Consider the following 27,168-nt stretch of genomic DNA (forward strand, 5'->3'; position numbering starts at 1 on the left):
GCTGGACACTTTAGCAAGATAGCTGGCCCCGACCCTCACAGGAGAGCTGGTCCTCACATTTGGAAGAGAGGCTTCCAAGCAGACCCTGATGGCATGGGCATAGGGGAGCTGGCTCCACCCCTTGCCTGAGGCAGGTGGCCTGAATTAACTAGCTCAGCTGTCACCAGGCCTACAGCTGGGCCTTGGGTTGGTGCACTCTAACATCTACCCCATCTAGGACCCACTGGAGCTCGTGAAGGGACTGTTCTGTGGAACAATACTGGCAGGATCTCCATGATGCAGGGTGACCATGGGAGATCCAGAGGAGTTCCTGTGAGGATCAAGTGATGATGGGGACCAGAAACCAGAGGCCTTGAACCAGACCAGTGGCTCACTGCAATGGACATTTGCTAGTAAAGCTGAGTGGACAAAAGGGTGTCCTGTGTGACACACCGCTCCCAGTGCCACCAGGATGAAGAGGTGTTGGAGAGGTGGGACAGGAGAAGGGAAGAGGATTTTGTTTTGTCTTGTTTTTGTTTGTTTGCTTGTTTGTTTTATTTTGATTTTTTTTAATTTTCTTTTTTGGGAGGCACTGCAGGAGTGAGGGGAGGATATGGAGAGACCATGAGGTGAGCGGAATTAGGGTGCACAATGTGATGATATTCCAAAAGAATCAAGAAAGAAATCATGTTTTTAAAAATCTTTGAAAAAAAAATTGGACACTTCCTAGGTGGTTGTGGTGGCACCTGCTTTTAATTCCAGGAGGTAGAGGTAGGCAGATCTCTGAATTTGAGGCCAGCCTTGCCTACAGAGTGAGTTCCAGGATAGCCAGGGCTTCATAGAGGAACCCTGTCTTGAAAAAAATCTGAATGCTACTTTTCTGGATATCCTCTGTGTTTCTTTATTTGCTCAACCAGTGGACATTTGTTTTCATATTTTGGCTATTGTAAGTGGTGCTGCAGTGAACAAGGGAATGCTAGCTAGCGTCTATATAAAATGCTGACTTCACTTTCTTTGGCTGTACACCCAGAAGTGGGGTTGCTGGATCGATCATATGATAGTTCTATTCTTAGTTTAAAACCAATTGAGGATTCTCCATACTGTTTTCCATAATGGCTTTGCTAATTTACACTTCCATCAGCTTTATATCCTCGCCCACCCCACAACCTGTCCAACGTTCACCTCTTATCTTTTACCTGGATAATGATGTTTGAACACCTTTCCATTTGCCTATTGGGCATTTGTATGTCTTCTTTGGAAATGGCTATCAAATCCTCTGCCCATTTTTATTGGATGATTTGTGCTTTGCTGTTCATTTGTGTGAGTTTCTTATATATTTTGCATTGGCCATGGTGGTGCATGCCAGTAGGCAAATACCAGAGAGAATGCGAGACAGGATTCCAAATTTGAGTTCAGCATGTATGCTTAAGGTATAAAATATGATGGTTTGTTAGAATTATACACATTCATATATATGCTATAAATGATAATTGCAAAAATGCCACATGTAACTGTGCATACTTTGTACCTCCGTTCAGGGGTTTCCAGTCTGGGCAGTGTTGGCATTTCTTTATTATGGAACAACGATATCTTTAACAGCATACTTGCCAGCCAGTTATTCTAGCCAATCGGCAAGCTCCAAGTTTAGGGAGAAACCCTTTTTTGAAATATATGGTAGAGCCGGGCGGTGGTGGCGCACGCCTTTAATCCCAGCACTCGGGAGGCAGAGGCAGGCGGATCTCTGGGAGTTCGAGGCCAGCCTGGTCTACAAGAGCATACTTGTCTGTACTTCTTAAACCCAGTAGCACCTCTGTCTACTAAAACAACTAAAGACCAATCTCCCCTTGGGTGAGAATGACTGCTTAGCAGAACCTGTATGCAGTAAAGTTATAGAGGGGCAGAGATAACACCAACAACCCCTGAACTAGCATGTTTTGTCACCCCTTTCTTCTAGGCTGTCAGGACTTAGGGTAAAGTAATACACTAAACAGATGAGGGAATGTGGTTCCTGACTTTACATTCTCTCTCTCTGTATGTGTATGATCATGTATTCATGTGTATACAAGTTCATAAGTGTGCATGTATATATTGAGGCCAGAGGTCAACATCAAGATATCCCATCTTTCTCACTTGCTTATCTACCAGGGTTTCTCTGTAGCTTTGGTGCCTGTCCCGGAACTAGCTCTTGTAGACCAGGCTGGCCTCGAACTCCCAGAGATCCACCTGCCTCTGCCTCCCGAGTGCTGGGATTAAAGGCGTGCGCCACCACCGCCCGGCTCTACAATATATTTCAAAAAAGGGTTTCTCCCTAAACTTGGAGCTTGCCGATTGGCTAGAATAACTGGCTGGCAAGCCCCAGGGCTCATCTTGTCTCCAGAGCACTGGGGTTACAGATGTGCACTATTGCACCCGGCACTTATAGGGTTACAGATGTGCACTATTGCACCCTGCACCTACAGGGTTACAGATGTGCACTATTGCACCCGGCACTTACAGGGTTACAGATGTGCACTATTGCACCCTGCACTTACAGGGTTACAGATGTGCACTATTGCACCCGGCACTTACAGGGTTACAGATGTGCACTATTGCACCCGGCACTTACATGACTGCCGGGGCTCTGAACTTAGATCCTCATACTTACGTAGCAAGAACTCTACCAACCGAGCCATCTCCTCAGCCCTGTCTTATTTTCTTGTTTGTACTGAACATTTCCTTTAGCCTGCTTTCGGGGTTGTATACATAGTTGCTCATTATTTCATATAGTCAAGAGATGTTAAGGAACGGGGGATGCATTTCAAGTGAACAAGAATAGCTTTTACCTTGCAGGTTATGATTCATTAAATTTCATTATTATAACGAAACTTTAGAAATCTATCTGCTTTTGCTTTATCATTAGCAGCAGTTTTTCCTTTGAGGCCTGCCAGGAGCCTTGAACTCCAGGGCTCGAGCCACGCTCTTGTGCCAGCCTCTCAAGATGCTGGACAGCAGATGTTTATCACAGCACGCAGCTTTGCCATTTACTTTGTACAAGCTCCGAATAGTTTGACCAGGCACAATAACTCTGAAACAGTCCCCATTACAGAAGTTTCATGCTTTGGTGCTGCTGTTTTTGTGATGTTGAGGATGAACCCAGGGTCTCTTGCATACTAAGCATGCACATTGCTACTGAACCGTGTCCTCAGATGCTTGCCATTATTCCTTAATGATGTCACTATCTGTACAAAGATAAACACATCCTTGTTTACTGATAGAATTGCATGCAAGATATTCTGAAATAACAAATATGCAGCTCCACCAACATTGCCTTGGAAGGTAATTGTTTCTTTTCCAATTATCAAAAGTCTGAAAAAAAATTTAACCTTTAGTAAAGAAAGCAAACCTAAAGGTGTGTGGCTTCTTACCATATTCCCCTCCCCTCACCTTTGCCCCTGATTTTTTAGACATGGTTTTCTCTGTAGCCCATGGAAGCCTGGAACTCCCTGTGTATCCCAGTCTGGTCTTAAACTCATGCTGATCCTCTTATCTCAGCCTCCAAGTATAACCATCATGTTCAGTTCATACAATTTATTTCAATATGGATCCAGACCAGTACTGGTAAACTGTTTTTGTTTTTGTAAGACAAATCTCATTGTGTAGCCCAGGTTGGGCTCAAACTGATGATTCTCTTGCCTCAGCCACCAGAGTTGTGATTATAGGTGTGCACCATCATGGCCAACTTACTCCTGGTATTGCTTTAGGGTGAGGTTTGGACTGTTCTGATAAATTAATATATCAATCCTGACAATTTATTCTTGTAAAATAAGATCAATTTGTCAAACAAGAGGTAGACTATAGGGACTGGAGTGATGGCTCAGGGGTTAGGGGCACTTGCTTCTCTTCCAGAGGACTCAAATTTTGGTTCCTTACACCTACATCAGATGACTCACAAATGCCTCTGTCTCCAGCTCCAAGGGGATCTTAGGCCTTTGCCTAAGGAACTGACACATACGTGCACACACACAATTAAAAACAAAATATTAAAAAAGAAGATTCATATGATTTCATCTGCTAAGTAAGTGGGGCACAACTCTGTTTAGTTCCCTGTGGCTCTGTAGATCTAGGAAGCTGAAGCCTTGAGAAAGACCGTGTTGTGTTCTCTGTGTGGCTGCTAACTTCCTGAGGAAGGTGCTTGCTTCAGACTGTGCATCAGGGTAAGTGTGAAGGGAGTTTATCAGAAGTTGAAAACTGATTCATTTTTTATGGGAACTGACTGTTTAAAAACTATTATTGACACTTTTCCTTCCTTCCCTTCTCCTTCCCTCCTTCCTCTCTTTCTTTCACCCTTCTTTTTCCTCCCTGAGACACATTCTTATGTAGCCCATGCTGTCCTCACTCCTGATGCTCTGACTTCATCCCTAGCACCCCTCCACTCTTAGAGACAATTGTATGTGTTCAGTGTTAATTATATGCTGTTTATTTGAGATGATCTTTTAAATGATTTATTGATTTTAATGTGTGTGTGTGTTTGCATGAGTTTGTGAGCACACATGCACAGGTCTGTAAAGACCAGGAAAAGGCATTGGGTACCGTAGACCTGAAGTTACAGATAGTTATGAGCTGCCAGGTAGATGCTAGGAACCAAACCTGGGACATTTGCAAGAGCAGTATGTTCTCTTAACTGCTGAGCCCAGAGGTGTGTTTTTATGATGTCTCCTAGGTGATTTCAGACTCCTGGGCTCAAAGAGTCTTCCTGTCTCAGCATGCGAAGTAATGGACTGCAGGTTTCAGCTACCATGCTTGGGTATATGTGTCCAATGTTACAAGCTTTTGTCTCTTCAGAATTTCCTTTGTATTTCCATATCCACAAAGATAAAATACTGGGAAGAATGGGAAGGGGAAGAATAGTGGGGGTGTGCTCAAAGCACATTATATACATGGAAGAAAGGTCTCTATGAAAGCCAGTGGACATATATCAATAAAATGGGGTATTGTGTAGTCTTTGGAACCATTATAGTGGAGTAATTATGAGTAGCAAGCATGAGCAGTCATGAAGAAGAGCCTAGTCTGCAGACTTGTCAGCTCTGCCTCCTTTGCTGCCTCAGTTTCCTCATCAGGGAAATAGGAAGGTAAGGTGGCTGTGATCATTAAGTGATTTCTATGCAAAGCACCCCACTTAATGCCTGGCCTGTGGCAGGTGCTTGCTCCCAAAATCTGTACACACCATTGTTGCAAGAGAGGGCCCTCTTGTTCGTCCCTGCCACCTGGCTAGCTTAGCCCTCGAAATAATCCCACAGAAACTGTATTAATTAAAACATTACTTGGCCCATTAGCTCTAGCATCTTATTGGCCTACTCTCACATCTTGATTTAACCCGTTTCTATCAATCTGTATATCACCATGAGGTCGTGGCCTACCAGAAAAGTTTCAGCATGTCTACGTCTGGCCCTTGGCCCATGGCGTCCCCTTGACTCTGCTTTCTTCCTCCCAGAATTCAGTTCTGTCTGCTTTGCCTACCTAAATTCTGCCTGATCAAGGGCCCAAAGCAGTTTCTTTATTAACCAATGAAAGACAGAAAGACCTCCTACACCACACCATGTTTAGAATAGTTAAACTGAAACTAAGAGAGTTATGTTAGGGGGCTGGAGGGAGGGCTCAGTGGTTAAGAGCACTGACTGTTCTCCCAGAGGACCTGAGTTCATTTCCCAGCACCCACATGGCAGCTCACCACTGTCTGTAACTCCAAGATCTGATACCTCTACACAGACATATGCAGGCAAAACACGAAGGCACAGAAAAATAAAGAGAAAAGGAAAGTTGTATTAATTTAATGCTTAGTTCAACTAATTAATTAAATCAGTTGAAAATGAATAATTATATTTTGAAAAATTAACAGTTTATTTTATGTTAATTAGTATGTACTTTATGTTAATTAGTAAATGTAAAGATAATTATTCTGGTGATTTTTTTTTGTTTTTTTTTGTTTTATTTTTTGAGACAGGGTTTCTCTGTAGATTTGAAGCCTGACCTGGAACTAGCTCTTATAGACCAGGCTGGCCTTGAACTCACAGAGATTTGCCTGCTTCTGCCTCCTGAGTGCTGGGATTAAAGGTGTGCGCCACCACTCAAAGATGATGCTTTGGCTGTTTATACGGGCATGCTTGACTGAAGCAAGATGAATTGTTCATACCACACAGGCAGAAGTTTTCTTAAATTGGTCAAGTTACATGCCACCTGCTAGTACATGGGAAGAAAGGGAGTGACAGAGTTGATGGAAGCAGTGTTAGACATACTTCATCTAATTGAACATTTGATTTTTTTTGCAATTTATTTAACAAAAAGGGTGAATTTTTAAAAGGTGACTAAAATTAACTATACAAAAAAGCAGAAACTGATTTATAAAGAGAAAGCCCAAAATGCTACTTTCTGCAGAAAACCCATAGTCCAATTTTATTCAGACCGGAGAAAAGAGGTTTCGAATACATTAGGAGAAACTCAGCTGTTGGTTTGGGGTGTTTCAGCTGGAGGCAGGCAGGCGGGCAGGGCCATCTGCTGATGTAGTTGACTTGCTACTACAGTGCGTTCTGTTCTCAGAGCACCACAGTTACATTCTAGAACAGTCCTTACAGTGTCAGGCATAACACTTCACACCACTCGTTCTTTGGTTATTTGGGCTTCTCATTCAGTTAAAAAAATTGTGCTTCAGTGCTGGGAATCGAATCCAGGTCTCACACATGCTAGGCAGATGCCCCCTAGCCCCTGAGTTACTGCCCAGGAAAGTTGTTTCTGTTCTTGCAGCCCACCTCAGGAGTTTCCCCAGATCATGTTGGCCATACCCTTGCCTATAACATCGAGCGAACCTCAGATGCTCACACTTTGCAGGCAGAGTAAGTTCAAAAGATGTACTTTGTCAGCTTTCAGCAAGGATTCTTTTGTTTGTTTGTTTTTCTCTTTCAAGACAGGGTTTCTCTGTAACTTTGGAGCCTGTCCTGGAACTAACTGTTGTGGACCAGGCCGGCCTCGAACTCACAGAGATCCCCCTGCCTCCGTCTCCCAAGTGCTGGGATTAAAGGCGTTTGCCACCACTGTCCGGCTCAGCAAGGTCCAAAACAAGAACAATATTAGTTTGTTTTTGTTCTAATTGTTCTCAGGAGGAAGAGGGTCATCTTTTGTGTTTCACTAAATGACCACAGTTGGTTTGTTGTTGTTTTAAAGCATTTGCTTGCTTATTTATTTATTTAAGACAAGGTTTCTCTGTGTGTATCCCTGGCTATCCTAGAACTCACTCTGTAGACCACGCTGGCTTCAGACTCATAGAGATCCACCTGCCTCTGCCTCCTGAGCACTGGGATTAAAGGCCTGAGCCACCACCACCTGACTTGCTTTATTTCTTAAATGATGTATATATGTGTCAATATGTGCAAATGAGTAGAGGTTCCCAAGAAGTACAGGAATTACAAGAGGTTGTGAGCTACAAGGGTCCTGGGAACTCCCACACTCAGGGAGACAGAGGCAGATGGATCTCTGTGAGTTCAAGGCCAGCCTGGTCTACAGAGTGAGTTCCAGGACAGTCACGGCTGTTACACAGAGAAACCCTGTCTTGAAACACACACACACACACACACACACACACACACACAAAATGTAGCGAATGAGTTCTCTTAACCTCTGAGTCCTCTCTCCAGTCCTATTGGTTTGTTGATTTGTTTGTTTGTTTGTTGACAGTGTCCACACTGTGCCTGAAAGTCAGTATGTTGCTTAGGCTGATTTCAACTTGCAACGATCCTCCTGCCCCACTTACCCAAATGGCTAATATTAAATGGTCTACCACCATGCTAACCCCCTTTTTGTGATTTTGATAGTGAATTTATGTTTGTTGATACTTTATCTTTTGATAGCATTTTCAGTGACTTATCTCGGTATGATTTTTTTCCAGAGTAAATTAGTCTTCTATTGGTTTGAAATATTTATAGTTGATTCACTAGGGAGAAAATTGGAAGACTTAAATATCTATAATAACATAAGTGGGAGTCTGCCTTTTAAAAGAGAAAATTTAAATTCATCTTTTGGATTATAGTGTCAAAAGTGATGATCTTGGTCTGGGTTATTTTTCATGTTCAAAGTTTATTATTTTCTATGAACTGTGCAATCAGAGCAAAATTGGTAGGAAGAAAATGAAGACATAGCTGGGCAGTGGTGGTGCATGCCTTTAATCCTACCTAGCAGGCAAGCAGATCTTTGTGAGTTTGAGGCCAACCTGGTCCACAGAGCAAGTTCCAGGATGGCTAAGGCTACACAGAGAAACCCTGCCTTGAAAAATTAACAAAACAAAACAAAACAAAACAACAACAACAACAACAAAAAGCAAAACAAAAAACCCCCCAAACCAACAAAACAAAAAAGACATCTGCTAACTGGTGTATCCATGTAACCCCAAATCTCCCTTTACTTGTGTCTACAAGATGTTATTGATTATTGACTAACAGACACAAAGTGAATGGGTTTCTGCTGCTCCTTTGTCCTGACTTGTTTTATGTCAACTTGACATAAACTAAAATCATCTGTAAGGAGGAAATCTCATTTGAGAAAATGGCTCCATAAGATTGGGCTGTAAGCAAGCCTATAGGGTATTTTCTTAGCTAGTGATTGATGGGGGATGGCCCAGCCCATTGTGGGCGGGGCCACCTCAGGTTGGTGGTCCTGGGTTTTATAAGAAAGCAGGCTGAGCATGGGAGCAAGTCAGTAAGCAACACCCCTCTGTGGCTTTATCATCATCTGCTGCTTCAGGCTTCTTCTTTTGGGCCAACCAACTCCCAAATCATAACACCGAGACTTAGTTCTGAATGCTCAGCCCAGCCTAGGCTCGTTTCTGGATCTCTCTTTTAACTTAAATCACCCTGTTTCTCTTTATCTGCCCTTTGCCTCAGGGCTTTTTACTTTCCTTTCTGCCTGTATACCTCACTTTCACTGCTTCTCGGTCTGGCTGGCAGCTTTCTGGCTCCCAGGCCTCTCCTTCTCTTTCTCCCTGTTCTCATCTCCTCCTCCTCTCTTTAGATTCCTCTTCCTATTCATTCTCTGTACCTGTCAGCCTCGCCTGTCCTTTCTCTGCCTAACTGTGCAGATGCCATACAAACAAATGTAGCGCACCGTTACACAGTTAAAGTAATATTCTGCAACATAAAACAAATGTAATATATCTTTGCCTAGTTAAAATAATATCCCACCACATCCTGCTCCATTTGAATTCTTGCTTTGGCTTTCCTCAGTGTCTGTGACTGTGGATATGTGAGCCAAATCAACATTTTCTTCCCCAAGTTGCTTTTTGGTCATGGCATTTCATCACAGCAGTGGTAAGTGACCCTGACTAGACTTCCTCTAATGCAGTGGTTCTCAACCTGCTGAATGCTGCAACCCTTTAATACAGTTCCTCATGTTGTGGCGACCCCCCCAACTATAAAATTATTTTGTTGCTACTTCATATTTATAATTTTGCTACTGTTATGAATCATAATTTAAATATTTGATATGTAGGATATCTGATATGTGACCCCTTCAAAGGGGTTATAGCCCACAGGTTGAGAACCATTATGCTCTAATGGCATAATTTTATTTTTGCAGTTTGCATCCTTACTAGTAACCCTAGTGTTTGGGAGGCTGAGTACGAAGTGTCACCATAGGGTGCTAGCCTGGGGTATGTAGCAAGGCCTCACATCCAAACAAACAAAAAACCAAGCTCTCCTCTCAAACCAAGAAAGATTTTATTATCATTTTTATCCTTTGTTGTTAAAAGATAAGGAAATGAAGGCAGGACAGAAGTCTCAGAATTCTATTTTACTTTTGATTCTCTAAATTTGCCAAGGAAAGGGGGCATTGTAATGCATCTTCATCAACTCTATGTGCACCTGTGCCGATGCTGTGCTTGACAGCGCCACACCGCGTGAAGGAGAGTGCTGGGGGCGGAAGCTGGTTTCCGTACTTGTGCTCCAGATAGCTTAGACTCACCTCACTGTCTACCTTTATTCCTACATTGTTTAAGGGGCAAATTTTGTCTTAACCATAAATAGCACACATTGTTTTCTTCTGCAGGTTTCCTCTTGTCTATTTTAGAAGCAAGCAGAATATAAATCATGGAAAGAAGTGCCTCTTGTGTAGCTCACTCTTTTTTTTTTAAATTTAATTTTTAAATTTCTTTGAGACAGGCTTTCTCTGTGTAGCCCTGGCAGTCCTGAAACTTGCTCTGTAGACCAGGCTGGCCTCCAACTCAAGAGATTCACCTGCCTCTGCCTCTCAAGTGCTGGGTCTAAAGTTGTGCACAACCACACCTAGCTTCTTGTAGCTCAGTCTTAAAGCCCAAAACAGTGGTCCATGTTCGTTCTAGACCAGCAGCCCAGTAGTCATCATAATTGGTAACACAGTGAGAAATGAAAATTCTTAAATTTTTTGAATTTTTTATTTTTGATGCTTTATGTCTCTGAATTGCTTCCCAAAAGAAAGACTTCTGAACATTACCTCCAAAATATGTTCATTTGCTTTCAAATAGGCTTTTGTTTAACTTTTTCTCTCCCAAAGAAAATTCGACCTCTTTTATGGCAGGGGTTGTATTTTACCTTTATCTCTTATCTTAAAATCTGGCCCCCAAAGGTTTTCAGCCTCTCCAAAATAACACTTCTTTGTCTGGCTTGTACAGCAGGACTTTGAAACCTCATTCTCGTGAAAACATCTTGGAGTTCTTCTTACCATCATGGAAATTTTAGGTGGAGAAATGGCTGATCTAAGATGACTTGGGGAGATTACCGTCTTTGTAGAAGGATCCTAAGATGTCTTTCTGGATCATTTGCCTTTGGATATCGCCAGATTGCTCCTTATCGCAATGAAAGCAGATATAGGAGACTGTACTGTAATTAGTCAATTCTGTCATTCCTGCCAAGCCAGTGAAGGTTCCTCATTGTGAACACATTCTGCTGCCAAGAGCTCAATTGGAACATTGTGCTTATTTATGAGGGGATCTGAGTGTGAGCAATTTGGCTTCAAGATTAAATGAGGGAATAGGTTGTATTGATAAACCTGATGTAATATTAGCCTTTTAAGGGAAAATTACAGTCATAAAGAGGAGTATACGTCAAGTATTGAACATCATGCAAAAACAGCATAGAAATCGAAACTTCCAGTCCAAGTCAGTGGGTGCTTACTACAGATGTGGAACTGTGATGGGCAGTCTGTGGGACACAAAGCATCTTCATGAATATATGCATGCATACAAAGTTCCCAAGCCTTCGTAAAGATAATCTGACAGAGCTGGGCGTGCTGGCACACACCTGTATTTCCAGCACTTGGAAGGTGGGGATAGGAGGATCAGGAGTTGAAGTCTCTCCTTAGATATAGTGACTTATCAAGTTCAAGTCCAGCATGGGCTACCTGAGGACCTATCTCAAAACATCAAAAAGAAAAACATACATATAATAGAAATGAAAATAGATGAGTGAATCACAGGAAATAGAATGGGTGCTTGCTTCGGCAGCACATTTACTAAAATTGGAACAATACAGAGAAAAGATTAGCATGGCCCCTAAGCAGGAATGACTTGCAGATCTGTGAAGTGTTTCATATTTTTTGAGAGTCAGATAAAACTTAAATGACAGCATATTTTAAATCTGTAATGTATTTCACTAATAGAATTTAAAATAATAGACATTTTATCAAAGTCATTATTTTTTGAAATGACATTATTAAGGTCATTTTCTCTTCAACTTGTTTTTAATCTAAACTGATTTATCACATTGTGGATTAAAGTGCTTGAAGGTATAAAAGAAAGGAAAAGAGAATGAGACAAATGTTGAGCAGGGTTTCCAAGGAATAGGAGAAAATGAGTATTGTTCAGAAAATCAGAGCACTGTGGTGGACAGGGAGCCCTGGCTTCTGAGCTGGCTATGTGTTGTTGGTATGGGCATGGTCAGGTAAAAGATCAAAGGGATTCAGACCCATGGCAAAATGGCAAAGCCTAACCCTCAAGTAAGGCTCAGTAATGGCAAAACCTTTCTAGGTTCCTGTGTGGATGTTGATAGTGTGGGCAGAAATGTCCACGGGAACATTTCTCCGGGTGATTATGACGTGAACACTGCTCCCTCACAGAGATTTTCCTATAAAGGAGGAGCCAGACTCTCCTCTGTTCAGCTGTGTACCATAAACCCCGCCTCCCTGTTCAATTGTGTACCATAAACCCTGCCTCCTTTGTTGGCTGTAAACCATAAATCCCACCTCCCTGTTCATCTGTATAACATGACACCACCTCTGTCATTTCTTTATTCCCTGGCTGCCCCATGCTCAGGTCAAATCCCTGGAGTTGTGCAAGGCTGTGGCAGAGAATGAAAATCCTGTCGGCTGTCCCCACCTGTAGTCCCAATTACTTGAGAAGCTCTGATGGCTCACTGGAGCTCAGGCATTTGAGGGTAGCCTAGACAACAGAGCAACATCCCATCTCAACAATAAAGTATAAAATTAAGTTGGTTCTAGAAAGGGAGTGCCATTCTGATGGAAGGAGCAGGTGGGGGTGAGACCGCAGGCTCTCACTATGAGGGAGGGTTAGATGTGGGTGCGTGCATTTACTGACATACCAACCTTGTGTGAGGATAAAGGAGAATCTAAGGTGAACCTGGGATATTAATAATTATTGAAATAAAGATTTGTATCGTATTTTCACATACACATTTGAGAATTTTAACAGTTTTGGGGGGCATTTGTTTCAACTTCCAATACATTCATGCTCCTATATGATTTCATTGGGAAGACTGGGATTTGAACACATTGCCACTTGAGGCGGTGCAGCCTGGGACACATTTCTCGGTATCACTGTCAGTCATGTATGTCGTGCACTGTAGCCAGTGAATTGTTTCAGGGCTGCTGCATAGGCTCTGCACTACCTGGTTCTGGGCAGCAGGCACACAGGCCAGGGCTTGTCAGTGCGTTTGTGTAAAGAGCCAGCAGCTTTGCCAGCTGCAGGGTATCTGGTACTACAATTCAAGACTGCCGGTGTCACACAAAGCATCCAATGGATAAACTTATAAGTGAGACTTTTATTTTATTTTATTTTTCAGTCTTGCTCTGTAGTCCGGGCTGTGCCTGATCCATGCCTAGCTTTGCAATGCGATTATAGTCTAAGAAAATGTCCATTTCTGAAAACACAGGCAGGACCGGACTAACCTACACTCTGAAGTTTGATAATCAAACAGACCAAAAGATGAATGGTAAACCTTTAAGGTGTGAAATTCTGTGGTACAGATCATTTTAAGAAGGAAATTTAAGAATGTATTAATTTTCTAGCCTAGCTCATGTGGTTCCTGCAGCATAAAAGCCGACCAGTGGATTCTTAAGTAAGCCATTTAAAACCTTCCCTTTAACTCCAGAATCCTCAGTTGGGAGATAAAAGCCATCCTCTATCAAATTAACTATAATTAGGTATGTGAGTAAGAGCTATAATATGTAGATGTTGTTCTGGATTTCTTACAGGCAGGCTAAGTAGGAATTACAACTGAGACATCGCAAGTGAGCGCTGCTGCAGTAACATCCTCATTACAACATGGCAAGCAGCCTCCAGCCCAAGTCCTGGGCTGCTCAGGGTCTCATGTGCTATTTGGGCTTTGAGCCAACTAGGGAGGATTTTTATCTGCAGGGAATACGTATTGCTTTGGAACTTCTGGCTTTGCAGAATTACTATATAGTAATAATGTCTTGATTTGTCCAAATCCACATGTCTGACAGCCTACCATGAACTCATTCTTGAAATATGATTAATAATAAAAATCACAGATATTATGCTAGGAGTACTTAAGGAATGGGCTGGTAAGGGTTTTTAAAGTTAGAGTCCTCTCAGCCCTGTTTCTTTTCCTTCTTGCTTGTCGTCTCATGGTTTCTATTGCTCTGAAGAGACACCATGACCACAGCAACTCTGACAAGGAAAACATTTAATTGGGGTGGCTTGCTTATAGTTTCAGAGGTACAGTCCATTATCATCATGATGGGGAGCATGGTGGCAACACGGTGCTTGACAAGTAGCTGAGAGCCCTATATCTTACAAGCAACAGGAAATGGTCTCAGTGTTGTACTGAGGGAAGCTTGAGCAAAAGAGACCTCAAAGCCCCCACCTCCCACAGTGACACACTTCCTCCAACAAAGCAACATCTCCCTTTGGGGGCCATTTTCTTTCTAACCATCACATTTGTTTCTATGGAAAGGTTTGTTTGGGTTTCCTGTTTTAGGGATTACAGGTCATTAGCTCTATTGCTTTCAGGCCCATGCAGAGCTCTCAGTTATGGCTGGATGGAGTATATGGTAGAGGCTGCTCCTCTTGAAGTAACTGGGAAGAAACAAAACAGTTTTGTTACTTTAAATATTTTCTGTGATTTTTTAAAACCTCAGTTATTCAAAAAGTTTGCTTATCAGATTATATAAATCAAATGCTGATTTTTTTTTTTTTTTTAGCTAGCACTAATGTTGACACTTGGTCATCTCCTTCGACCTTGGGGGTTCCAGGCATAGAACTCAGATACTCGGGCTTGATAGCAGCACCTTTATTCTCTGAGCCATCTTGCAGGCCCTTGACACTTCATTTGAGTCTTGATTGAAGAATAACAAGTTAATTGATCTTTTTAGGATATCATTGGCTAATCCTATTAAAAAATTTCTATTGTAGGGTTGATTATAATGTTGCACTGCGTTGTCATAGTAACTTTATTCGTCAATTCTTTTTTGTTTTGTTTTGTGTAGGCTTGACTGGTACTGAGACTCGTAATGCAGACCAGGCTGGCCATGAACGCACAGACTTCTGCCTGCCTGCCTTCCTTCCTAAAGGGTTGCACCATCACATCCAGATTGTGTATCCACCTCTAATAGTTATCATGTCAAAAAAGAGTAGGATTTTCTATTTTTAAATGGTTGTTAATTTGTTTTGAGACAAGGCCTCACTGTGCCAGCGGCCCAGAACTTCCAGTGTAGCAAGCTGAAACTAGAAGTATTGGTACATGCCTGCAATCTAAGCACTTGGGAGATAGAAGCAGGAGGATCAGGATTTAAGGCCATCCTCTCTTAGTGAGGACAGCCTGGGCTGTGTGAGATCCTGTCTCAAAAATAAAAATAAAAAATAAAAAAGACTGGGATATCCTTGATCTTGTAGTGATTTTTCTGCCTCTACCTCCCAGCTGCTAGGTTATAGGTGTACATCCTTACCCAGCTAGGATTTTCTATTTCTTTTTCTTTTTTCTTCTTTCTTTCTTTCTTTCTTTCTTTCTTTTTTTTTTTGAGACAGGGTTTCTCTGTGTGGCCCTGGCTGTGCTGGACTTGCTATGTAGACCAGGCTGTCCTGGAACTCACAGAGATCCTCCTGCCTCTGCCTCCTGAGTTCAGGGATTAAGGATATGTACTATCACCACTCAGCTTATTTCCTATTTCTTTTTTCTTTTTTTTTTGTTTTTCGAGACAGGGTTTCTCTGTGGCTTTGGAGCCTGTCCTGGAACTCGCTCTGTAGACCAGGCTGGTCTCGAACTCACAGAGATCCGCCTGCCTCTGCCTCCCGAGTGCTGGGATTAAAGGCGTGCGCCACCATTGCCCGGCTTATTTCCTATTTCTAAATTTAAAAATATTTTATTTTCTTTAGTTTATAGGAACATTATAAATATATATTATACTTTAAATTTTTATTATGGTAAGAGATATATTATTGTGAAATTATATGAAATACATTTGTATTATGGCACACTATTTATACTCTGGCCACTTTATACAATGTCTCCCGTCTCCCAGGCCCTGGTAACCTTCTTTTGATTTTGCTTGCATATAAGTTTGCCTTTTCATGCCCTGAGATATTGCATAGAAATTAAACCAGGTGCCGGGTTGCTGGATTATAGACATGAGCCATCATGCCCATCTTCAGAATTTCATTGGCTGAATAGTGTGTGTGTGTGTGTGTAACATTCTGTTTATCTAATCTATTTACATTTGGATTCTTTCTCCTTTTAACTATCGTGAATTGTGTGTGTGTGTGTGTGTGTGTCCATGTGTTGCTGGGGATAAACTGCAGGCCTCCTGCATACTCGGCGAACACTTTACCAGAGCTAATCCTTACCTCATAATGCTGCTTTTAGATACTGTTTTCAGTTCTTTTGGTTATATACGTAGGAGTAGAATTACAGGATTACATGGTAATTTTATGCCTAACATTTGAAAAGCTTTCAACCCTTTCCACAGTGGTATACATTATAATTTAAGAGTTAAGAATCTTTTTTGATTTTTAGACAAGGTCTCATGTAACCCAAACTGGGCTTAAACTGACTACCTAGCCCAGGATAACCTTGAACGTTTTTCTGATCCTCCTGTGTCCACCTCCCAAGTACCAGGATTATAGTGTGTGCCCAGCTGTGCAGTGCTGACATCAAATCCAGGGCTTCTGCGTGTTAAACAAGCACACTGCATCTGATCTACGTCCCCAGCCCTAGAATCTTAGTTTTTAAACGTTGATTGTTTATTTTAAGGTAAGAAATGTCTTAGGATTTCATAAACCACCATATGGAGACAATAGCATTTCTCGAGTTGCCCTTTTAGAATTTCCTTTTTCGCCTCTTTAGATTTCAAACACTCAGTACTGGTTTCTTTGGCATACATTCACTGAGAAGCTAGAAAGATGTTTCCATTCCAGCAGCACGTGAAGGAAGCACGCTAAAAATAGATCATGCCACTTTCCACAGAGTTAACACTTAGGGCTCCCAAGCAATCTAAAACTTACACGATGACAAAACACTAGATTTTTCTCTTCCTTGTTAAAAAGAAAAAAAAGATTTTATTTTACTGTGTGTGTGTGTGTGTGTGTGTGTGTGAGAGAGAGAGAGAGAGAGAGAGAGAGAGAGAGAAAGAGAGAGAGAGAGAGACTGAATGCCATGTTGCTCTTGTAGAAGTCAAAGGACAACTATCAGGTTGGTGGCACCTTTACCTACAGAGTCACCTTATTGACTCTAGATTTTTACTTCCCACAAAATGCTTGTTTCTAAATATGTATAAATTGTAGTGGTTTTTAAAGTTAAGTCTGCATTATATACAATCTGTTATCAATATCATGGTTTGAAAATAAATAACAATGAGCTGGACATGCTGATGCAACCCCAGCACTTGGCAAGACTGATGTGGAGTAAGCTTGTGAGTTCAAGGCTAGCCTGGGCTACATAGCAAAAATCTGTTTAGGCTGGGAAGAGTTAGTACAGGAAGGGAGTGGAGCAGGGAGAAATGGGAAAAAGAGAAGAGGAGAGGAGAGGAAAGGAGAGGAGAGGAGAGGAGAGGACAGGAGAGGAGAGAGAAGGAGGAAGGAGGAAGGAGGAGAGAGACAAGCACTCTAAACAGGAGAAATGAAGCTGTACTTTACAGGAAAGGGTTTTAGTGTTTACTGTATACCAGGCCCTTTGCTAAACACTGTGAACCGTTTTCTGATTTAATCCCTCACTAACACATTTTGAGTCAAAGTTCTTACTGTATTGTACAGCGCCTGGGAAACAAGGCGCATAGACAGGTTAAATGGTGTCTAAGGTCAAGTCAAGTAAAAAGCAGTAGGTTTGTTTTGAATTTAAGGCGTCTTTAGTTTATTTAGTGACACTTGTTGGCCCTAATGATGAAGATAATATCTTTAATCCTGTGTGGAGTTCACAGGAAAGATGAGTCCCATATAGTGAATATTGCACGGACACACTTATAACAAGGCAACTGGACTTTCATCAAGGTGCTTTGAAGACGGCTCACTCCCGTATCCTGGGCTTTAATTAGTGTCGTTACCAGATTCACTATTTTCTTGGTATTTCAGGTACTGGCAGCTCATATATGAGTCAGTGATAATTAGATCACACAGGTCCCGAGAGAGGCTCACTGTCGACACCTGTCACTTCCTTTCTCTTCTGGCTTTTGTAGTGACTCTCTCCCCTACTTCCTTGAAACTTGGTGTTTTCTGGAAAAATATCTTTATGTCAGCCTCATAAAGAAGGAGTCTTTGAAGAGTTCTTGGTAGTAAGTGGTCAGCACACATTTGATGATAAATATATAGATGCATTGCTTCAGTTGGGTGTTTATTTTAACACACTAGGCTATGGATTTTCATATATACTTTGTTTCTGTTGGTGTTTTTCCTCCACAGTCCTCCCCCAATACATTGCTTCCTCTTTATAAACCCTTGTCAAATAAGATAATGGAAGTTGCTACTAATTACTGTTGGTGATCTCTGCTCCCCTAATTGTCCATAGCCATACTTGTAATTATCTATGTTTTCATGAGTATGTTAAAGTAATATAGCATAGTGATAAAGGGCATGGATTTTGGTGTCATACTGACCTGAAATTGTTCCTGGCCCCAGGATTAATTGTGTAAACTTAGGCAAGGCACTAAATATCTCAAGCCTTGAGTTTCTTGTCAGGAAAAGATCCTTTGATAATATAACAGTCCCTTGTGTTTCTTTCTTTATACAGTTTTAATTACCTGTAATTAACTGCCATACAAAAATAACAAAAATAATAAATGGAATTTCAGAGTTAATAACTCGTGTTCTATTCTGAGTTGCATAATAGAATCCCACACCATCTGCTTGGGATGAGGTTCATTCCTGTGTGCAGTGTGTCCAGACTGTATATACTACCCTCCTGATAGTCACATAATATCCATCTTGGTTATCAAGGCAGCCGATGTTGTCGCAGTGCTTTGTATGTCACTCACCGCCCCTGCATCCCTAAGCACAGCGGTGATGCTGGCAGTTCAGATAGGCTTCTGAAGACTGAGCACTGCTTCCTTTCAAGGAAAACCAGAACATTATTGACTTGGCAGGAAAGAGGAAACTGATATGCTGAGGTTGCTAAGCTATACAACACACCATTTTGGGAGACTGCATTCATATTGTGTGTGTGCACGTGTGTGTGTGTATGTGTGTGTGTGTGTGTGTGTGTGTATGTGTGTGTGTGTATATGTGTGTGTGTGTGTGTTGAGACAGGGTCTGACTGTGTAGTCCAGGCTGATGACCTGGAACTTGGTTTGTTCACCAGGCTGGCCTTGAACTCAGAGATCTGCCTCTGCCTCCTGAGGGCTGGGACTAAAGGTGTGCACCACCATGCTCAGTGAGTCACATGACTTTAATTATAGTATAATTATTATATTTATTTGATCTCTTCTGTGCCTAGATAGTAAACTTTATTATAGGTTGTATGTACAAGGAAAGTCATCCCCGATTTCAGGCATACACTGAGTGTTAGACTTTATCTCCCATAGTAAGTGGGGGCTGCTGCGGTGCTGACCCACAGTGCTGCTGTGGGATTATAAAGATGACATGCATTATGAGTGCAGGACTCATAATGGCTCACCGTTTTTTTCCCATTTCAAATTACTTAATATTCAATTGTAGAAGATATGATCAAGGAACTAAAACATCGTGTTTTTTAGGCTACAGAATGGCAATTTGTTTTACTCCACTTATGCATATCAATGGCTAAAACACAGACTGTGGCTGAGGTAAAGTCAATAAAATAGACTGTGTGCATACTGGTGTTTGCTATTTCATTGTCATGCCCAGACTGCAGAAAGTTCAACAGGGTTGCTCTGTGCTGTATGTTACTAAGATATGCAAAGTAATAAAATATATAAAATAATAAAATAAATAATAAAAATATACGTAAGGCTCTGGATGCAGCTCAGTCTGTAGAGCACTTGCCTAGCACACATCAGCCCTGGGTTCAATCCCCAGCACCACATAAAACATGGGCATGGTGGCACAGATTCGTAACCACAGTACTCAGAGGTGGAGGCAAGAGATCAGGAGGTGGAGGACAACCTTGGCTATACACTGAGCTGAATGTCAGTCCTGTCTCAGAAAAAGGAATATATATATTTTAAACTCTGCTATGACTAAAGGAATTCCTTGTGGAAATGAGTCAGACTTAAAGGTTGGTAGCAGTGGTCTTGCTATTTTTAGATAGATATCGTGCCGTGTGAATAACAAGCTACAAAGACCTAATAGATACCAGAATTGCCATTATCAAGTAAAGTATAACTGAATTAGAAGCATTTACCCCTGGGCTCAATTCCAATGGTAAGATCAGACTTTTAAAGTGCAAATGGGAAGCAGTTTATATAGGATGATTGTATTCTGTGTAATATTATAGATCTTCAGCTAAACTTTACATTTTAATAATCACCTGGAGCAGGAAAGAATTTGATAGAAAAAAGAAAATGTTTTTATCTAAATATGAATATTTCTACACTTAAGCCCCCTTTCCAGAGGGTCCTACTTTGAGACCAAAATAATAACATATCCTTTCATTTAGATGAAAACACGGTAGGTGGTGAATGGCTTAGGACCAGGCAGGCCCTTTCCTGTGCAACTGAAAAAGCTTCTTCCCCTTAAGAAATGAGGAGAGTTGGAAATAGAGCAATGGCTGAGATCCTCTTCAGTGATGATGGAATTACTCTTGAGAGCCTGTGGGACTGCGGCAAGGATTATCCTGAGTTTACTAATTCTATCCCATAAATAAAGGTTAGGGTGGGGGACAGGCTGGGTGGTGGGATGGCAGAATCTTGCTCTCTACTAGGTCTTCACATCTGCCTATCTAAATTGGCAAGACCCCTGCTGAGGTTCTGATTCACTCGCACAAGGAGTTTCCCTTACTCATGATCATACTTTAAACACCCGTGAACATGGTCTTTTCTCAACAGTTCCCCAGCCAGTCTAAAATTAGATCGTTATTCACCAGTCACGTGCCATTTAGTGTGAACTCAGTCCGTCAACCAGCCGCTGATGCCTACCCGACGTGCGTCGAGATAATGAGGTATCGAGAGGTGGCAGAGGAAAAGGATCATTTTATGCTTAAGATGATGAAGCCGCGGCTTGAAGTGGGAGTTGAAGTAGCAGCTTCAGGAAGGAGGCTGCAGATGACAGCTCAGCTAAAGACAAGGAGTACAGAAAAGATGGAAGGAAGGACACATTAAGAGAGGTAGACAGGTGACTGTGTGTGTGTGTGTGTGTGTGTGTGTGTGTGAGAGAGAGAGAGAGAGAGAGAGAGAGAGAGAGAGAGAGAGAGAGAGACCTAAGAGGGCTATGTACAGTATCAACTGAGATAAACAGTAAGCGTTATAGAGCGAGAACAGAAGTGTAGCTTATGTAGTTGTCAAGCTGGTTTTTGTTGAGTTTGCTAAGAATTAGAACAGCCTCTGAGTTTGCTCTATGGTTAACAGGAAGGATGTTGAAACTACCCCCTCTTGCTCTTTTAGTTTGGCCTTATGTCAGGATTAAGTATTCTGCAAATAGAATGTGTTCACATTCCTAAAGGTGTACCCACAGACATTATGATATTTCTGTTTTTCCAGGGGTGGTGGTGGTGGCGCACACTTTTAATCACAGCACTCAGGAGGCAGAGGCAGGAGAATCTCTGTGAGTTTGAGGTCAGTCTGGTTTACAAAGCAAGTTCTAGGACAGCTAAAACTGTAACCTAGAGAAACCCTGACTCCAAAAACCAAACGAGGGAATAAAAGCTATTTCTGTTTAAAACACTGACTGGCCATTAGTGGAATGTGTGGAGTTTATTGTGCTTTTGATGCTTAAGTATAAGGAATGTAAGTTTGATCCTTTAGTTGGTAATTATAGTTATGATGTCAGTCTGGTGAGCCATGCTGTTGGGATCTGCTGTCTGAGCAGATCTAATTGATTCTGTTGTTCCAGATCTGTGCCAACCAAAGGCTGTCACAGTCCATTGCCCACTTGCTCTCCTGTCACTTGTAAAAACAGTGAGGTAGCAAAGGATAAAAAAGGTGTCAGGGGACTGACTTAGCATTGTTAGTGCTCTGCTTGCTTGACCTGGGGCAAACTTGTCAAGCTTGATTTGTTTTCTGATTTTTAAAATGAGAGCAGTAGTATCTGCTCTATTCATATGGAAACATGGACTGTGAAGACGGGGTCATAAACTGTTGTGAGCACCTTTTAAGCTACAAGGCAGAATATATAAAAAGTCTTCACCTTGGAGGCTGGAGAGATGGCTTAGCTAGCAGTTAAGAGCACTTGTTGCTCTTGCAGAGGGTCCAGGTTTGGTTCCCAGCACCCACATGGCAGCTAACAACCACCTGTCACTCTAGTTCCAAGGGATCCAACTCTCTTCTGAGCTCTGAGGGCACAAGGCATGCACATGCAGGCAAAACATTCATACACATAAAGTTACATTAAAAAATTCAAAAGACAAATAGGTCTGAGCCTCTTCACTTCCCTTACCTAAGAATTGTATTTAGTGTCAGAGGAGCAGAGATGGGCGTGTTCCTGCCACCTAAGCACCTCTGTCGAACTGCTGGACAGACTGAATATGTGGGAAAGCAATTATAAAAGTGAGAATCCATCCAAAAAGACACACATGGTTGACATCCTAGATATAGGAATGGCTTCTCGGGACTGTTGTCACACTGTCCCTTAAAAGATGCAGGTGAAAGGGCACAGGCTTTAAGCCTTGGATATACTTTATATATAAATGCAGAAGGATGGTTCTCAGACATCGGTAATCAGTCTTCCCAGTTTGAAAATAACATTGCTAGGAGGGTCGGGGTCACCCATGGGTGAGTTCTTTGGTCGTCGGGGTCACCCATGGGTGAGTTCTTTGGTCGTCGGGGTCACCCATGGATGAGTTCTTTGGTCGTCAGGGTCACCTATGGATGAGTTCTTTGGTCAGCTTGTTCTCATTGCAAAGGCCTGGCTGGCCTGGAACTCTGTGTATAAACTGGCTGGCAAACCTTCAGCAATCCTCCTGCCTCTGCCTCCTAAGCATCTTGCAGGGGATCATGGATTGGGATATATCTGACTCCAGTGTCACCAGACTTGAGCTTCTTCCAGCTATCATGTCCAAACTTATCTGCCTTCAATTTGGTGAAGCACTTTTTCTTTGATGTGTGGATTTTCTGGCAGTCAGCAAACTTGAGCTAGACTCTCCATAGGATCTCAATTACATGTTTCTTATTATGCAGTTTGCTGTGGATAGACATAATGACCTGGACAATTGAACCCTGGACTGTACTCTTAGTCTTCCCAAAACCCCCTGCATACTTGTCTGGAGCCTGGACTTGGGACAGCACTGATATGAGAGACATGAATAGTCACAAGAAAACTGTCTGCAAGGTCCCTTAGGGCAACCCATATAAGTGACAGGTCACATACACACCAAGAAGGCTGCCGTTTGCACACCAGGCCTACATAAGGGAAGGAAACTGGTCAGCTTTATTGGCTTCTGATTTCATCTTTTGAAATGGCCTCAGCATGTAACCCAGGTGGAATTCAGAGGCTCAGTTCTCCTGCCTCAGCCTCTTGAGTCCTGGGTTTGCAGGCACGCAGCACTGTACCTGTGTCGTTGTTACTAACTAATGAACTCAGGCTGGCACAGCTACTAAATATTGTTTCATATAAAGCCCAGTGTTTATGTTTTTGTGTATTGACCTGTACATAATTGTCTTCCAGAGGACCTGAGTTCGGTTCCCAGCACCCACATGGCAGCTCACAGCTGTGGCTCCAGTTCCAGGGGAGCCAGCACTTCCTCAGACCTCCATGGGCACTAGGCATGCAAGTAATACACAGACATTACGTACATGAAGACAAAACACCCATATACATAAGAATAAATCTTTAAATAAAAATAAACATTTCCGTTAACAATAGTTGATAGTTTAGAAAGTTTCGTTAACATTGCTTCTCTGACCTCCACAGGTGTTCATGGTATGCACACATGCACACGCATGTACACACACACAGACAAGGAATTAAAAAAAAACAAAATAAAAATGTAAGGGCTTCAGCTCTCTGCTTTATTTGTATCGTTTATAGTTCATTTTAATATTTAAGGTTCAAATATTGGAATAATAGTTTTAGTTTTAGTGCTCCCTGAATTTTTCTTAGGTTTATCCAGAATAAGTGAAAATTTGATGTTTTCTAAAGGAAATTTTACCTGGACATATCCAGCTGTCGCATTTATAAATAGCTGCAGATGTCTACAGTAATGAAGGATTTACTCAGGTTGTTATGGCAACTAAAATTCCACAGAACCTCAAAGATAAGCTATTTTAAAGGAAGAGAGTACATTAAATGTACATTTAACCCATTATACAATGAAATTATTGCTCACTATCTATCATTTTAGATTTTAAAAGAGAAATTAGTTTTAGCTCAGCAAGAGAGTCTCCCACTGGATTATAGGCTTGAGTATTCTTTTAAGGGCTCCTGTGCACTGGCGGAGTGTGCTGGCTGTTCACACTCACCCTCCTCCTCCTGCTGCCCCCTCCACCAGCCCTCTGTCTTCAGTGTTGAGGATGGAGCACAGGGTGCCAACATGCTAGGCAATGTCCTACCACTGAGCTATGCCCCCAGACCCAAATTGTCCTTTTGTAATGCGTTGCGTGCTTGTTTAAATCTGCTGGCTAAGGCTCAAGGTTTGTTTCTGAGTCCTTAGGATATGACAAAGATTGCACTGGGCTTTAAGTCCATGACCTCGCCAGAAAGATTCGCTCAACAGACTTAGAAAGCCATTGGATAAGTTGATCTTTCTGGACATGGGGGTGCATACTGATAATCTCAGCACTAAGTATAAGGATTCCAAGTTTGAGGTCAGCCTGCACTAATAGCAAAATTCAAAAAGAAATACATTGCAAACTAGAGAGATGGCTTAGTAGTTAAGAGCACTTGCTGCCCTTGTAGAGAAAACAGGTTCAATTCCCAGTACCAGCATGGCAGCTCATAACCATCTGTAACTCCAGTACCCTGAGATCTGACACCCTCTTCTGGGCTCTGTGGAAACCTGCATGCACATGGTGCCACATACATACATCCAGGCAAACCCATATACACATATAAATCAATGTTTAAAAAAGTAAAGCAGTTTCTCATCAGTGGGTCTGGAAGTAAGATTCTAGAATCTGAAGTTTTCTGGTTTGCTGCTGGTGATAAAACTCAGCACCTTGCAAATACTAGGCCAGTGCTTTGACATTGAGCTACATCTCCTGCTAGACAAGTGTGTTGTGGGGAGGTGAGGTGGCGGTGGTGAGACAGGTAGCCAGAGCTGGCCTAGAACTTGCCATGTACCTCAGTGGGCCTTGAACTCATAATCTTCCTGCCTCAGTTTCCTGCGTGCTGGGATTACAGGCATACACTGCATCCCTCTTCCAGAAGAGATTAAAAAGTTGTAACTTTTATTCACTGCCATGCAGACATTTTTTTGTAGATTTACTTTTATTTATGTGCATGTATCTGTCTATGTAAGGCATGTGTTTACTGTAGAGTCCAGAAGACAGCATCAGTCCCCTGTATCAGGTCCAAAGGAAACTCCAGGCCCCTAAATTCTAGCACCCACTCCCCTCTTCCAAAGGAGTCAATCCTCATCACTGTTAGAAGGGACACAAGGCTGTCTGTGGTACCTGTTGGCATCCCAAAGAGCATGCTGGCTTCCAGGCTCACTTGCTACCTGTGGCTTTTCTCAGCTCTTCTCACCCTGCCTCTGCTCTCAACTTCTCCAGCTCACCGGGCTTTCCTTCCCCCAGCTTCTCGTTCCTATAGAATCCCACCATTGCCACCTTGCTTTCTCTTGATCCCCGCTCTTTTGGTAGTCTCTTTCTTGTCTCTCCCTCTCCCCCTCTTCCTACCCCTCTCTCCTCTGCTGGCCATATTCTGTCCATGCTCTGGACTCTTCCAGATGTTTCTAGCTGCGTTCTCCTCCATATATATGACAGAAGCCCCCTCACCTGTACCTTGTCTCTGGCTGTGTTCTCCTCACCCGTACCTCGTCTCTGGCTGTGTTCTCCTCACCCGTACCTTGTCTCTGGCTGCGTTCTCCTCACCCGTACCTTGTCTCTGGCTGCGTTCTCCTCACCCGTACCTTGTCTCTGGCTGTGTTCTCCTCACCCGTACCTTGTCTCTGGCTGCGTTCTCCTCACCCGTACCTTGTCTCTGGCTGCGTTCTCCTCACCCGTACCTTGTCTCTGGCTGCGTTCTCCTCACCCGTACCTCGTCTCTGGCTGTGTTCTCCTCACCCGTACCTCGTCTCTGGCTGTGTTCTCCTCACCCGTACCTCGTCTCTGGCTGCGTGCTCCTCACCCGTACCTTGTCTCTGGCTGCGTGCTCCTCACCCGTACCTTGCAACAGTCGTTTCTTCACTTTACTCCCCTGGGGCTGGAGTTAACCTACGGCTGTGAGTACAGACATACGTGCTAGGATCCAGACTCAGGTCCTCCAGCCCCAAGATTTATTTTTAATCTTGTATGTATGCACCCCCCCACACACACACTCGGGTGTGGGAGGAGCATACACACATGTGCAGGTGCCTTCAGAGTCTAGGAGAGGATACTGGATCCCCTGGAATTGGATTTATAAGGTGGTTGTAAGGTGCCTGATGTGGGTGCTGGGAGTCAAACATGGGACCTCTGCAAGAGCAGTCAGTGCTCCTAACTGCGGAGTCATCTCTCCAGCCCTAATACATGCATTTTAAAATAAAGCTAGCTGGGTGGTGGTGGCGCACGCCTTTAATCCCAGCACTCGGGAGGCAGAGGCAGGCGGATCTCTGGGAGTTCGAGGCCAGCCTGGTCTACAAGAGCTAGTTCCGGGACAGGCACCAAAGCTACAGAGAAACCCTGTCTTGAAAAACCAAAAAATAAAAAATAAATAAATAAATATAAAATAAAATAAAGCTAAACAGTGTACTATGGACTTACACTAAACGAGTAGTCTCTATCTTGTTCTTTCCACTCCATGGTCTTCCTTTGTGGCAACTATATTTTAAATGGTATAAATTGCTTCCTTTATGAGTTACCTGCTTCTAACTCTGAAAAAGAATGAAGATAAAGATCTTCTCTGAGTCCTGCCCTCCTATACTGTCTCTCTATAACTGTATCATAATTTAGAACAAAATAACATTACGTTGTTCATATTCTGTGCCTGTCATTCACAGCCTAGCCACTATATAAGATGTTTGCATCTTACTTCTGTATGATGGTTTCTTTTTCCCTGGATCACTGCTATTTCATTTGCTCAGTTTTCTGTTCACTTCTGTTTCAGACGCTGTGATGTAACTGTTAATCACTCTGAGCTAAAAGCATAGATATTTAAGACTTTCCACTTGGAGTCTGGCATCCACTCCCTCTGCTCTGCGTGCCCTCCTGTGCAGCCTCCCTTCTTGGGCTCCACCATTAAGTCTG

General features: G+C 42.5%; 1 protein-coding gene, 1 non-coding gene and 1 pseudogene across 2 annotated transcripts in view; 2 read left to right on the forward strand and 1 right to left on the reverse strand.

Moving 5' to 3' along the window:
- Ppm1e (protein phosphatase, Mg2+/Mn2+ dependent 1E) overlaps positions 1-27,168 on the forward strand; it is a 132,822-nt gene that overhangs the window by 24,000 nt on the left and 81,654 nt on the right. The gene's annotated exons all lie outside the window — the stretch shown is intronic.
- Positions 11,461-11,569, forward strand: LOC121457243. The gene has a single exon (XR_005975736.1). It is a non-coding gene; the product is annotated as a U6 spliceosomal RNA (small nuclear RNA).
- On the reverse strand, positions 23,101-23,225 carry LOC121457189 (annotated as a pseudogene).

Source organism: Microtus oregoni, unplaced genomic scaffold (assembly GCF_018167655.1).
Source record: "Microtus oregoni isolate MIOR12 unplaced genomic scaffold, Mior012 000015F_ref0000493, whole genome shotgun sequence".
Lineage (NCBI taxonomy): Eukaryota > Metazoa > Chordata > Mammalia > Rodentia > Cricetidae > Microtus > Microtus oregoni.